The sequence below is a fragment of the Amblyomma americanum genome, chromosome 2 (genome assembly GCF_052857255.1).
Source record: "Amblyomma americanum isolate KBUSLIRL-KWMA chromosome 2, ASM5285725v1, whole genome shotgun sequence".
In the NCBI taxonomy this organism is placed as follows: domain Eukaryota; kingdom Metazoa; phylum Arthropoda; class Arachnida; order Ixodida; family Ixodidae; genus Amblyomma; species Amblyomma americanum.
This window is the reverse complement of record NC_135498.1, coordinates 49,272,441-49,286,642: the sequence shown is the minus strand read 5'-3', so window position 1 is coordinate 49,286,642 and position 14,202 is coordinate 49,272,441. Positions and strand designations below refer to the sequence as shown.

At 49.9% G+C, this 14,202-nt stretch overlaps 1 protein-coding gene across 2 annotated transcripts in view; it reads left to right on the top strand.

The window, feature by feature from the left end:
* Positions 1-14,202, top strand: part of LOC144121187 (uncharacterized) — a 113,338-nt gene that overhangs the window by 34,872 nt on the left and 64,264 nt on the right. The gene's annotated exons all lie outside the window — the stretch shown is intronic.

Below are 14,202 nucleotides of genomic sequence, written 5' to 3'. Positions count from 1 at the left end.
CCTCAGTTCTTCTAAGCTTGGGAAATCCGTTACTTTGGACAGAGGAGCAAGGAATCCACCCTTATAAAAATATTGTACATACTGCCTTTAAACTTCTAGAATCTATTGCCCTCCTATAGATGTTTATTTTTGCTAACTCACAGCCATTACAATGTCTATCGACAAAATCTGCTGAAAGTGTATGGCCATAAATCTATAGATTGTCTATAAACTGCCTTTAGAATTTGTATTGCCTACAGACTAGTCTGCTAGATTTGGCTAGAGAAACTCTGTATTGTTTATAGACAAAAATCTATTAACAGTCTATAGACTGTCTAAAGAGATTTTTTTATGAGTGGACGAAGCTGCGTCGTTCATATTAGCACCAGCGGTGGCGCTGGCGGCTTGCTTCTCGATCTGAAAGTATGGTCCGCGGAGCGCACAAGCGACCAAGTGATGCAGAATCACTAGCGATGTTTTTTTTTTTTAAAGCGAAATGTGGGATGAATGATGTAGTAGAGATTAAATGAATGGAAAAAGGTTAGCTGATTTGATGAAGTCCAGCAGAGAACCATGATACGGTCCCCTGCGTCCAGGCTATGTATGAAGCAGGGTTGCTTGGTGAAAGACCTGCTACCATCAGGTGCCGAATCCTTGTAGGCTTGAGAGCTGGGCAGTCTCACAGCAAGTGATGAATGTCGGCTCCAATGTCCTCGCGTTTGCATATCGGACACCCTGGCCGAGGAAACAATTCTCGGTACTGAGGCCACCTCCGAGTGATGGTTGGTGTGAGGGCAACCCCGACCAGGATCCTCCTAAGCGCAACCTCCTCTGCACGGGTAAGACCGCTGGGGAGGGTTACCGCACACGGAGGGATGAAAGCACGTGTGCGGCGTCGGAGGAGTTCCTTTCTTGATGAAGGGAGGGTAAAATTGTCCAAATGAAGGAGCCGAGGCGGTGATGAGTTTGTATTCACAAGGCGGGTCGCACTAGCGATGTTCTCGTGCGGAGCATAAAACCTCACAGGTTCGAGGAGCTGTATACTGCGTGCAGGCACGTGCTGCAGTCAAGCTAACAGCTCTGTACAGCCTGCAAAACGGTTCTTTTTTGGTCTCCCATAGCTTCGGTGCCATTACTGGTTATGGAAGGAGCCCGCAAGGTTCGTTATATACGCGACGGGCATATGGCAGCATCTTCTAAGAGGACAGTGATAGCAGAAACAACCGCATTAGAGTGCGGAAATTTCCGCGCTCTAATGCTTTAACTTTCGTCTCATTCAATACACCCACAAACGGCGTGCACTTAGACTGAAGACCTCGCTCTTGTACTGATCTTAACTGGCATTAATCTGCGAAGTTTAGCCCCCACGATGCGCTTAAAACATTGAAAATTAGTTTTTGGGGAAAGGAAATGGCGCAGTATCTGTCTCACATATCGGCGGATACCTGAACTGCGCCCGTAAGGGAAGGGATAAAGGAGGGGGAGAAAGAAGAAAGGAAGAAAGAAGTGCCGTAGTGCAGGGCTCCGGAATAATTTCGACCACCTGGGGATCTTTAGCCTGCACTGACATCGCACAGCACACGGGAGCCTTAGCGTATTGCCTCCATAAAAACGCAGCCGCCGCGGTCGGGTTCGAACCCGGGAACTCCGTATCAGTAGTCGAGCGCCCTAACCACTGAGCCACCGCGGCGGGGAACAATCGATGCGTGCCGTCGAGGTTCTGGCGACACATGCCTTCAAACAAATAGCTCGTTTCATTTGCCTGCTGAATCAGTGTGGCGCATGAAAAAAGAGGGTGGAGGCGCCTATACACTCTAAACTGAAAGGAGTAATAAAGGGAGTAAGCTCTCCTCTAGCGCACTTTCTTTCATAAAAGGGTGTGCGCTAGGAGACAGCTGACCCCCTTCTTACTCCCGTTTAATCATATTCGTGATTAGAGTGCGGCGTTAAACACTGGGTGCCCAAACTCTGCCTGCTAGCATGCCCGTGGTAATCTCTAAGGTTGGTTCGTTAACGGTGTTTAACGTCCCTAAGCGACTCAAGCTATGAGGGACGCCGTAGTGGAGAGCTCCGGTTGATTTCGACCACCTGGGGTTTCTTTAACGTGCACTGACATCCCGCAGTACACGGGCCTCTAGCATTTCACCTCCATCCAAATATGCGGCCGGAATTATACCGCGGCCGGAATGGAACCCGCGCCTTTCGGGTCAGTAGCAGGGCACCATAACCGCTGAGCCACCGCGGTGGCTGGTCTTCTCAAAGAGTACGTGCCGAGCCAGCTGGGAATCGGCCGGACGCATCTTCCGATGCTCATCGGGCTCCGCACATACTGTTGGCTCCCTCCCCGTCCGCATCCTTCACACACGCACACACGCAGTCGATTGAAGGTGCACTTTGTTTGCCCGAAACAGAGCATAAAGCGACGCCGCTGGCGCCCGGCCCGAGTCGAGCAAGGTCCGCCTCTTCATCCAGCGGGAACCCCGCTCGCGAGCAGCCGTGTTTGCGTCTTCATCGCGCCGATGCCCGCCTCGAGACCTCCCACCTCCTTCCGACGGTTCCTCGGCGACCAGCTCTCTCTCGCCACCTCCTGCGCCTCCTCCAGCCTAACCCTCGCTCGCACGAGCACACGCACACATATATGAGACCGAGAGCTCCAGCTCTGTACCATAGGCAAAGAAAGGACTGCCGCGCGTGCTCTCGCTCCGTTCTCACGACAAGACATCGTCCTCCGCCTCCCGCTCAGCTTACTTTCTGTGTTTCGAGCTCGCTCGCTCACTATGCAGCCACTGGGCTTGCCGCCCGCTAGAAGCCTCGGGGGGTAAATCCGAGGCAGGAAGGAATACGGCACTCAGAAAACCCCGCTGTCCTCAGTCTTGCGCTCTCGAAGTCAACCGTGAGCTCTTTCGGATCGGGTTCAATCTTCCGAAAGTCGGCACGCTTTCCCGGAGATTTACCATTTCTTACCCGCGTTTGTACACTACAAAAAAAAAGGGGGGGGGGGGGAGCTGCGAAACAGCAAAAAAAAAAGTGGATTTTGGCCCTCTTTCGTGCCCTTTTGTTCCCACGGCTCTGAGCGTTCAGCGTGTTTGTCCGCCAGATGCTCCTCGGCGAGGAGGATGTTTGCCGTCAGCCACGGAGGTCCCCTGTTGGCTCCTCCGTTGACGTCGCAGGCGGCGAGCCTTTGCGAGGCGCGGACTGCTCTTTTGGGTGTCCACACTCTCGTTCAGGCCTGTTTGTGTGCGTTCCAAGCTTCTCAGGCCGGTGCACAACTCCTCAGCGCGTGTGCGTGTATACATACGCTCGTGGCTGTTTGCGCGCATGCGCGGCGGTGCCTGTGAACGGCGCGGTAGGTCAGAGGTCACCTGCGTCCTCGTCCTCTGCACAAGCGCTGCTCGCACTTGGGAACCGCTCCATAATGCGCAGCTGCGCCTAAAAGCCACGACTGCCCGTTTACCTTGAACAGAACAGGCAGGTAGTCAGTCAGTCATTCACTGCCGTTCAAGAAAACTTTACCGCCTCGCGTGTCTTGACTCCGGGCGCTCGCAATTCTTAGTGCTGTCCTCCAGGCACACTGCATTAATAATTAATTTGTTGATTGATTATTTAAATTATGTTTATAAGGATGTAAAGATTAATTAACTGATTGAGCCGCTACGGTGGCTCAGTGGTTATGGCGCTCGGCTGCAGGGCCGAACAATGCGGGTTCGATCCCTGCCGCGGTGGTCGAATTCCGATGGAGGCGAAATTCTAGAGGCCCGTGTACTGTGTGATGTCATTTCCGGAGCCCTTCACTAAGTCGTCCCTCATAGCGTGAGTCGCTTTGGGACGTTAAACCTCCTAAATCGAATCAAATCAAATCTTCTAGGCTGTTTCCATATATAGTGGTGCGAAAGAATTGATCGGGATGTGAGTCGCCCCCCCCCCCCCCCCCCAAAAAAAAAAAAAGAAGAGCAGCTGGTAGGTTTCGTTTAGAAGGGATCCGGATTTTCGATTAGAGAAATGATAACAGATCGTGACTATGCTTCTAAACTCCCACAGTGAAGCTGTACCGGATGATGAACTCTCTCCGCTCTATAAATTTATTTCGACAAACGCCTCAAAATCACGGCAGGCGCCTGCAACGAAGTTATGTAAATACAGGCACGTTTCGAAGTCTAGTAATTCACATGGATCTGTGAATATCTACGGGGGCAGTTCTCTCGCAGACACGCACGGTTCTTTCTCCACGTCTATTACGTGCCTTGCATTTCTTATCAGCTTAAGCACGCTCCTGTCTCGCCTGTGTAGGCGCGTAAATTGGCTCGTTTTGCACCTAAAACCGGTGGCTTTGAGACAGCAGAAACGAAATAGAGTGCGAAAAGACAGACATCTTTCTTGCCGGCTCAGAAGTAAGAGGCACGTGCAAAGCCTCTTAAACTCGCAATTTTTAAAACGTGACGTAATAGTCGAGAACAGGTCGGGTCAGCCTCTTTGGAATCACCGCACGCATGCGGCGATCCTCGAAGAAAAAAACCCCCGGAAACGCAGTTCGCTACTCTCCAAGCATCTCCACGTCGGTCACGTGATGCACGCGCATGTACGCTCCGCCGCAGAGTGTCGCGTTAACGACTCGTCTGGCGCCGAGTTGCGTATGTAATTACTTATCTCTCGATAATTATACGCTAATTAAACTGGTTAACGCGTATGCACGCGCGTAAGCCAAGAACTGGGCAGACGGGTACTGACGCTGGTCAACAGGTCCCGCGCATACTAAGCACGCAGGAAAGCACGCAGCAGCTCTATTTTACGACGTGAACAAGGTGGAACGCAGGTCCGTGCGAGCCTTTCTTTCCTCTGGACGTCTTTAACGGCCTTATGGAATCAGGTGGCCTCTTTACCTCGAGGAGCGCCATGAAGCGCCAACACGCCGTTTATACCTGAGGGGCCACGTGGCAGGCACAAGGGCCAGCCCTTTTGCCTCCGCTGCTTCTGAGCCGGCAGTGTTGTCTCGCACAACGGAGTCCGTTTGAAGGAGGTTGACTGCTGCTTTCGCTGACGCTGCGTAGATGGGGAGAGGGGGAAGTCTTTACACCGTGCCGAGAGAGACCCCCTACGAAGACGAAGTCCACGTGGTGCATTATGCGCCGCCCGCCCGGCACGTCTACTCATACACGCAGACACGCGGCGGCATACCCGCAAGAGGATGGAGTGTTTGCGCGAGCTGCTTCGGGGGCGAACGACTTTATAAACGCGCCCAGCCCCGTGCCGCCGTTCTGGCTTTGCGTGCGGCCGTGTATATAGGTGTAGTACTCGCAGGCCGACTATACTCGCGAGGACAATTCTTAATTGTTGAGGCGTGAAAACAGGAGAGAACACGAGAAGGTAGACAACAGGACGAATCGCCCTGTGTTTTGTCCCGCTTTCACGCGTTTAAAAATTAAGAATGAACCGAAACCTACTAGGCCAACAGCAAGTTCATTTAAGCTGCATGATGACGTTTTGGCTTTCGATACTTTGCCCTGCTTTTCGGCCTCGGTGTTTAGCAACTGCGCCCCTGCTCTGCTGCTTTCTACCATGTGCATGCACGTGGCACACGGTGGCGGTCTTGGAGAGGGCAGTCTTCAATGCACGATGACTCAGGGTATAGGTGCTGACTTGAACGCAATTGCATTCGCCGGGCGAGCTTTCTTTTTTTTTTTGTGTTGTTTACGGCGAGGGCTGTATACAGAACTTACCCTGAAGTTAACGTTGTCGGTGTCATGCGTCGTATTAGGGATCGCACGCGTTCACCACCGAGCTAGAACAATTCTATGTATACGCGGCAGGAGAACAGACTCTTCTAAAATTTGCCCTGTAGGATGTTGTCCCGATGGACTCGGGTTATGGTGTGTACAGCGGATGCAGGCGGAAAAGGGCTGGAGACGGCGAAGCCGCTCTCGTCACTTGTTTGCCGCGGAACAGAGCAGGAAGCTTTAATTTATGTTTTTCTCTTCCACCTGAAGCTGTAAAAGAAAAATATGAAGGCGGTGAAGGCTGTGCAGAAATGAAGTAGGCAGTGTCAAAAAAAGAAGAAGGAGAGGTCAAGGCATACCAAGAAGCCTTCGGAGCGGCTTCACGTATCCGAAGCTGCGTCGACCCTTGCGGTGTAATAAACAGAGTGGAGCACCCGCCGTGGCGTGCAAACAAGCCCACCAGCGTGGACAGGTTTACAGCTCAATCGATCCAAGTGACGATGACCTCGCCGAAGTGCCTGCTTTAAATACCTGGGGAAGCCATTCCGTAGGGCCGCATAGCTGGTCGTCGTTGGACGCCGCGGTGGAAACGGCCGGGGCGCTGTTATAGACGAACGCGCTCGCGAGAACCAGCTGTAACGGAGCGGACGTCTCTTCATTAGACTTGACTTTCTGCTGCACATTTTACGGGTGGACGCCGCGCCATTTCAGAATGTGAAATATCTCCAAGCTATATACGTATATTTTGTTTGTAAGATTTCGGATGTGCATTCTTCGTTTGGTGTAGAAGGTATGTATATATATATATATATATATATATATATATATATATATATATATATATATATATATATATATCAAAAGTGATTTCTGGCAGCTGATTTGGTCAATATAATATAAAATCACCAAATATTGAAGAAACATAACAGGATTTAATTCACGACGTTTCGGCTGGAGGACCAGCCTTTTTCGGGGTCCACACTCGAAAAAGGCTGATCCTCCAGCCGAAACGTCGTGAATTAAATCCTGTTACGTTTCTTCAATTTTTGGTGATTATATATATATATATATATATATATATATATATATATATATATATATATATATATATATATATATATATATATATATATATATATATATATGCAAGAAGTGAGACTACGCGTTATATTTCAGAACTTCGAGCATCGCATTGAGCTGCTGTGATGTAGCTGTCGATCGTAAAGTTGGGGCTGTGTGTGGCCCTCCTGTGGCGGTATACAAGAAACATCTGTGCTTTGTATTGCCTCAGTGGCACCACAGTGGGCATAGCTGACGACCGTTTGTAGCTTGGCTATAGTTCATGGAGTGTCGAGAACATGATGCGAGTACAGCTCGTTTCACTAAACGCAAAAAGAAGGGCACAACAGCAGTGCAATCATAGCTCCTCGTAGAGCACGTTATTCAGGTGCCATGATGTCTTTTCTCACATGCAATCGTACTTAGAGTAGGAAGAAGTGATAGGTGAAAAGATCCTGCAGTCGGCTGCAGTTTCAGCTAGCATTTATCAAGCCCATAGGGCTTTGAAATGCCGATTCGGACACCGACCTTACTTCTTTACGTTTTGATGATGATGAATTTTTATGGCGCAAATGCATCTGCGGCCAAAGAGCCATGCATGGCACAAAGTTTCTTCTTCTACTCAAGGTGAGGTCAAAGACCCATTTCCCAAGCATTTCACCCAAAAGAAGCCGAGCAGCAGGCAGGGGAAAGCTTGTGCCCATTGTATCACCGGTGGGTACCCGGCAGCACAAGGGATCGAACCCCGCACCTCCCGCATGCGAGGCGTATGCTCAAACAACTAGGCCACCGCTGCGGCCTTCTTTAAATTTTCCTCTAACGCTTATTATCTCACAAGAGAGCTGTTTTCAGACATTACGGTTGAAGTGGCGTCTGGTGACTTTTTCAAAAAATTTAGACATAACTGGCTTAATATCAAGCACAGCTTTAAGAGTGCTCTGTACGCACTTTTGTGCAGCATTCCTGGGCAAAACTTTTGAATATCGTAATACTGTAAGCTACTGTTATAAAAATATTGAAGGTAATGGTCTATTCTTCCGATGCGTAGCAAAGTCTTTCTTTTAAAGTTTTTTCATTGCTTGCATCGGGCAGTTAAGGCTGCCATAGAAAGATTATTGGGAACGCTTTTGACGGCAGCAAGAACGTTAATAGCAAAAGAGTGCAAGGCTGCCGATGGGAGATCTGCGGGTATATTGTTGAGTGTTACAGTTAAGTCTTACAATATATGAAAAAACTTTGGTCATAAATTCTTTCCGGTTGAAGAATGCTTTTGTCCAGAATTGCTGGGTTATGCATTTTCATGACCAGAAATGTCAGCAGGCATGATGCGCTCTGATCGTACACGCGTTTAATATTAGCCATATATCATAAACCGGAATTTCATATAAACTGCAAAACGATACAGTCTGAATACAGAGCCTGCATGCCTGTATGTCCACTGTATTTTAGCAGTCAACAGAGGCCTTAACCCCTCCACCCCCGCACTATTGAAGAAGACGCGTACCATTTGTCAAGAGTTTAATTTAAAGCCCAGTGGGTTCGCTTCCAAGCCGCACCTTGTGACTCGCAATGCATCCTCAGCGTCCCAAATCTCCTGAAGGTAAGGAGATTTTCGGCTCTGCCCCTGGTCTCTTAAACTTTTGACGAAGGCTATACATGTAGAGTTCACGCGCACATACACGTTTCTTTCGCCTCAGGCCACCGATGACGACGGCTGCTGCTGCTCAACGCAAACTCTAGCTTGTAACTCCACGCGAACGTTCGCGACGCACGGGAGGAAGACAAAAAGAAAGACAGCGGTGGCAGGCCTCATTCGGCACTTAACGTTAGCAAGACAGCGCGCCTTCCGAACAGCTCGCGGTCGTTACTTGGAATCCCCCCACACGCCACATATACGATCAACCGCGCGCTCACCATTCCAGCCCCATAAAACGGGCGTTACGGACCGCCTCAGCACTTAGTGATTACCCTCCTCTCCCACCCTCCTTGGCGCCCCTTCCCCCTCATCTCTTCCCCGGTAGCTACCTCTCTAGGCAGCAGTTAGAACCAGTGGGCTGAGGAGGGGGGGGGGGGGGGGGGTAGCGGGGAAGCAGTGCTCTTAATTTTCCGCTCACTTCCCGACGCGCTGGTGGCCACTGAAGAGCCACTGCTTAAGCAGTCCGCTATGGATAGAGCGCGTGTATTAAGCGTCGTAGCCGTATATATATATATATATATATATATATATATATATATATCCTCTTTTGGACACCCTTAGCTCCTCGTTTGCTACAAACACGGTGTGATAGTGTGTACAGTATACACCTATATATAAGCGCTGGATTCGATCATCCCGGATCGCGGCCTGAGGATTCGTCTGCGCATGCGCGCGCACCGAGGCTAACAGAAGAGGAGAGGATAAAGATCATTACAGAGCGAGCGCCTTGTGTGGCAGTGACGCGCCCGTAATTGCTGCGTTTCCGCCGCACACTTACGCGGCTTCTCTCCCTTGTCCGGTTCGTCGTATGCCATTTTCTTTCTCCTTCTCTCCGCATATACCGGGGGCGCGGGAGGCTGCGAAGACAATCCGCGGACACTGCCGTAATCGAAGGTTGCCGTAATGACGCCTAAGTGCATGTCTGCGCTGAGTAGGTCGCGCGTGTGCCGGCCGGGCCATTGATTTGCGTGTGCCTCGATGTGCTGCTCCTTGTTGTAATGCTTTATGAGCGGACGGAGCTCGCCAACGAGGGAATTCGCTCACTCCGTGGGAGAGAGAGAAAGAAGAGGGAGATGCGGAGGTACTAGATGTTGAAGAAGGGGATATGCTACGTTTGACCAGTCTTGCTGGCTTCGATCTATATATACAGACTCACCAGTGTAACAGTGGCATTAGGAGCTGTAACGTTTCTTGTCGCGGAGGTGCAGTGGGAGAGTGGTTATTCTAAAACGTACTTTTCGAGGGCTATCATTGCGTGTATCATGACGTCACCTGTGCCCCGACGCCGTGTTACTCGTAAAAGCGAAAATTAAGTTGGTTTATATGAGTGTTCAACACTGAGACGGGCCTCTGTTTGAACAGGGTAGACCTGGGGTTATAGTTTCCATCCTGTATCTTGTCCTCACTTTTGCCTCTCTTCGCTATTGGCAAGGACAGGCTTGGATACCGTAGTTTGTGGCCGATGTTTGTAAACAAAAGGCTGGCTAAAAACATTCCAATGACGTCACAGGCAGCCGCTATACGAATGGTAGAAGGAGAAGGAAAGGATGGTGAGAGGAATGGTAGCATAATGTGAGCAGATTTTGGAGCGAAAGCTTCACTACGCTAGGTAAAGCAGACTTCGCCGTGCGTTGTTAGTTCACCTTCAAGTGAGCAGGAGGTCAAGTGCGGATTATAGACCTCACCATATGTGGTTCACCATGGTGTCGCACCACTTGACCTTTGACCTTTCGATTCGCCGGTAGAGAGCGGTAGAATAGGTCGCAGCGTTCATTGGGTGACCAAACTCTCGCGATGAACCATTAACTTGATGATGATGATGATGAATTTTTATGGCGCAAAGGCATCTATGGCCAAAGAGCGCCATGGCACAAGGTATTTTCGACTTCTCAAGGTGGGGTCAAAGACCCATTTCCCAACCATATCACCCTAAATAAGCCGAGCGCCAGACCAGGGGAAAGCTTGTACCCATTGTTTCACCGGTGGGTACCTGGCGGCACTGGGGATTGAACTCTGCCCCTCCCGCATGCGAGGCGGATGCTCAACCATTTGGCCACCGCTGCGGTATGAACCATTAATTTAACTGCCACCTGCCATGATGGCAGGGTGGGCGCGCTGCCTATCCAGTGTGCGGAACGCACTCATCGTTACAGACGCCAAGCTGCGTCTACTTGCCCGATACACCACAGCTTTCGCTCTCTAACCAGATTCAGCAGTAGTTAAACCGCAGCTAATTTATTTTAGTCTCCTGCGTCGGAGTGAATCTCGACATCGAGGATCTTAAGCATCGATATAAACGAGCCCTTTTGGTGATCGTTGCGAAAAAGTCCCCCCCCCCCCCCCCCCCCCCCTTCTGCTGGTAGCCGAAACGTGAGCTCCTTAATACAGCTGATAGGCGTCCGTGTTTTCATGCGAGAGTGTTAGTACCCCCATGTTAGAAAAAAAATTGTTCGGCGTCGGCAACTGTTTGAAGCTTCGAAGCCCGAGTGGCCGGAACGCGTCGATGGAATGGGGCGCCTTGAGGGAGAGGGGTCCGTCCTATAGGTCGTCATTAATTTACTTCGAAAACCTATATTTGGGTACATTTTAAATTTTTAGTGATCATTGGTACTTCTCTTTTGCGTTTTCTCACGAAAGTTTACAGCTCGGCAATAAGCGTTTCTTGGGATTTCAGTTTGACGGTCTATACGGCCGTGCTGGACATCCTACACACACTAAGCATGCCATTCGCCGAGACTTGCTCCCTCAGGCGTTACGTTTAACCTTCTTTTTTTTTTCATTTTCGCGCGCTTAGCAAAGGTAGCCCGTTGAGGCAACCGCATGACGGCTTTTTCTATACATTCTGCACGCCGCTTACAAAGGTATCTTGCATCTGTGTTCTACTTCATTGCGTTCAGCGCTGTTGCGCAGTGCCGCGCGGTGTATGTATATACGAGCGCACTTTGAGGGCCTACAAGCACTCCATGCGCATTGGGTCGTATGACGTCATTAGCACTTTTTACGATCCGTCGCTGCTTTAAATGAGAGAAGAGTCGTGATAGGCGGCATGAAACTTGTTCGTTCGCAAGGAACGACACGTATTCCCACAACGTCCTTTCTCCCCGAATGACGCACATGCATGGAACGACTTACGCCTCCTCCAGAAGCTGTAGTGAAGCCTGAGGCCACCTAGATTTCGTGGGAAATGGGGTTGCGTGCAGCTGCTTTGCTAGCGCAAGCAGGCGTTCGAGCTCTACAGCCTGGAACGTGACCACGAAAAAACATTTTTTAAAGCACAGACGCTGCAGTATATTCTGTTCTGCCTTGCACTTCCGGCACGCACACAACTTATAAGGTGCGTGCTTCGGTAGATTCTGCAAAGTAACGAATATGTGCTGCATGCTATATAATATATAGTGCGCGCGCATATATATTACATTTAGATAGTGTGTAGATACCGAGGTACGTTAATTTCCGACGAATAATTGGGCTTGCACAGGCGGAACAGGGTGTTTTTCTTGTTTTTTAAGACAGAATGCATGCTCTGATATATTTTTTTTAAATAAATGCGTTGCAGCAGATATTAGCCCGCACAGGAAGGAGGCGTCGCGACATCTGTTTGTCACGGCGGTTTCAGTAATTAAAAAAAAAACCTACACCTTACACCAACATCAACATTTCGCGAAAGTGTTGATATGAACCCACCCTGGTTCTTGCAACGTTGGCGGACGGTATCCGTTCCTTCTTACGTGTGTGTTTGAACGTGTCAGTTTAAAAACCAGGTGGGGCACCTGCCCGCGATTTTTTTTTTTTTCGGGAGGGGCCTAAGGTAATTTTTTGGCATTGGCGGGGGGGGGGGGGGGGGGGGTCTTGAATATGTGCCTAAGCCAGGTATGCCTTACCTCTGGCTCACTTACACCGTTGAAAGCTGCTGAGACTAAAGAACGTATAAGGCAGGCTGTTAGTCGGCACGTCCGGCGTCAGTCAATCAAAAATATCCTCACATGCCGGGAAATACGAACAGCGTGCATGCGCAACATGACTACACATGCTGCACTATTTTATTCATTACATTATAATTAGAACAAATTAAATATACTCTAAATTAGTATGTGCCAGAATAATTATATAAATAGCGATTTATTTGGAGGAGAAGCTCGACTGGGAATACCAGCTAAACGCCAATATACGTGTTCTGGTCAGGCTCCACGGCCTCACGTGCTCTGCACTGCCAGTGCGGTTGCCGGTGCTTCCTTCCTTTCTCTTTAAAACCAATTAAAATTTGCAAATATGCAGGTCAGCGAAGTAATCCCATGGCCAGATAAGCCAACCTCAAAAGCAATGCTCTGCAGTTGTTAGAACAATCTTAGAAGAAAACAAATCTGTACCGAAGGAAGCAAAGCACCATGTATACATACGCGCCATTCGTCGTGGCTCGGAGTTGGCCGCCTGCGTCATCTTGGATTTAAAGGGGCTGTGAAGGGGGCTCTAATAAAGTTGCGGCATGCCTGAGATATTGAAGCATGCCGCTTCACTAATAGCGTCCGGCAAGGAATTTTTAAATGCGCTTTGTAGAAGCTGAGTTATCTGTAGTTAAAATTTGATTTTCAGCGTCTTCGCGCCTTTCCCTCTCCTCTCGTCACTTTTTGCACGCTGGAAGGTATACGCGCTCCTTCGCCGACCTCCCTCTAGGAGCGGAGCTTGCCGACCCGCCGGAGCTAAGCGGCTTATTGGCCGTGGCCACGGTAGCTGCCTGACGTCTGAAAGAATCTAACCAATGGCCACCTCTCACCTTGTCTACGCAGATGCGGGGGACGGAGGAGGGCGCGAGCATGAAAAAGCCGCTGGGAAAGGCTCGCCAAATTTGACGCGTGATTGTGGGTCGTCTGCTGCGTGTATAAGAGCATTATTTGGCTCTGGTTTTCATGGCAACACAGTGCAGTGATTAAGTGAGTTAATGTGCTCTCCTCGGAAGGCGTTTCAGAGCCCCTTTAAATATCTTCACATGCCATTCCTTTTAACACTGACCATCGTGCTAAGCCTTCAATGGCGGCTAAAGCAAAAACATAGAGCAAATTTGTGCTGGACACATGATCGAAGCTATAGTACTTTTACAGTCGAACCTCGTTATAACGAAATAATGGATATAACGAAGGAATGACGATTCCCCTAGGAATTTCTGTCAACACGGGATATAACGAAGTTACGGCTATAACGAAGTAATCGCCGGGCCCCTTAAACTTCGTCATAACGAGGTTCAACTGTACCTCCTGCCTCTCAGTACACGCCGGTATATAGACTCGGTTGATGCGGCGCGGTCGGAGGCTTCCGCCGCCCACATTGAGATGTCAGCGCTCGGACGTCTTGGTATTCGTGACCGCCAGCCACGTACGGAACACACGGTGGCTACACGTCGACAGGACAGGTATTCACGAAGCCCAGAGACCGCCATTGATGATGGCGCCTGCACTCGGCAGGCTGGGTTTGTATAGCCTGCTTGTATACGTTCTGTACGGCGACGACCGCTCATGTGTACGTGCGCGCATAGCACGCCGTAGCAGCCGCGTGTACTGCACATGCACTGTGACAATCACCTGCAAAATTCCCGAGAAGCTTCCGCGCTCAACTCCCGGGAAGTTTAACCACTTCGGCAGCAGGGAAGAGGCATATAGTGATAGAGTGGCGCTCCGTTAATAGTCGTTTTTAGCATACCGGAGACGTATACTAGCGGAGACGTATACCGGCTTAACGGACCCCTCTCGCGCATGCGCAGTGGCT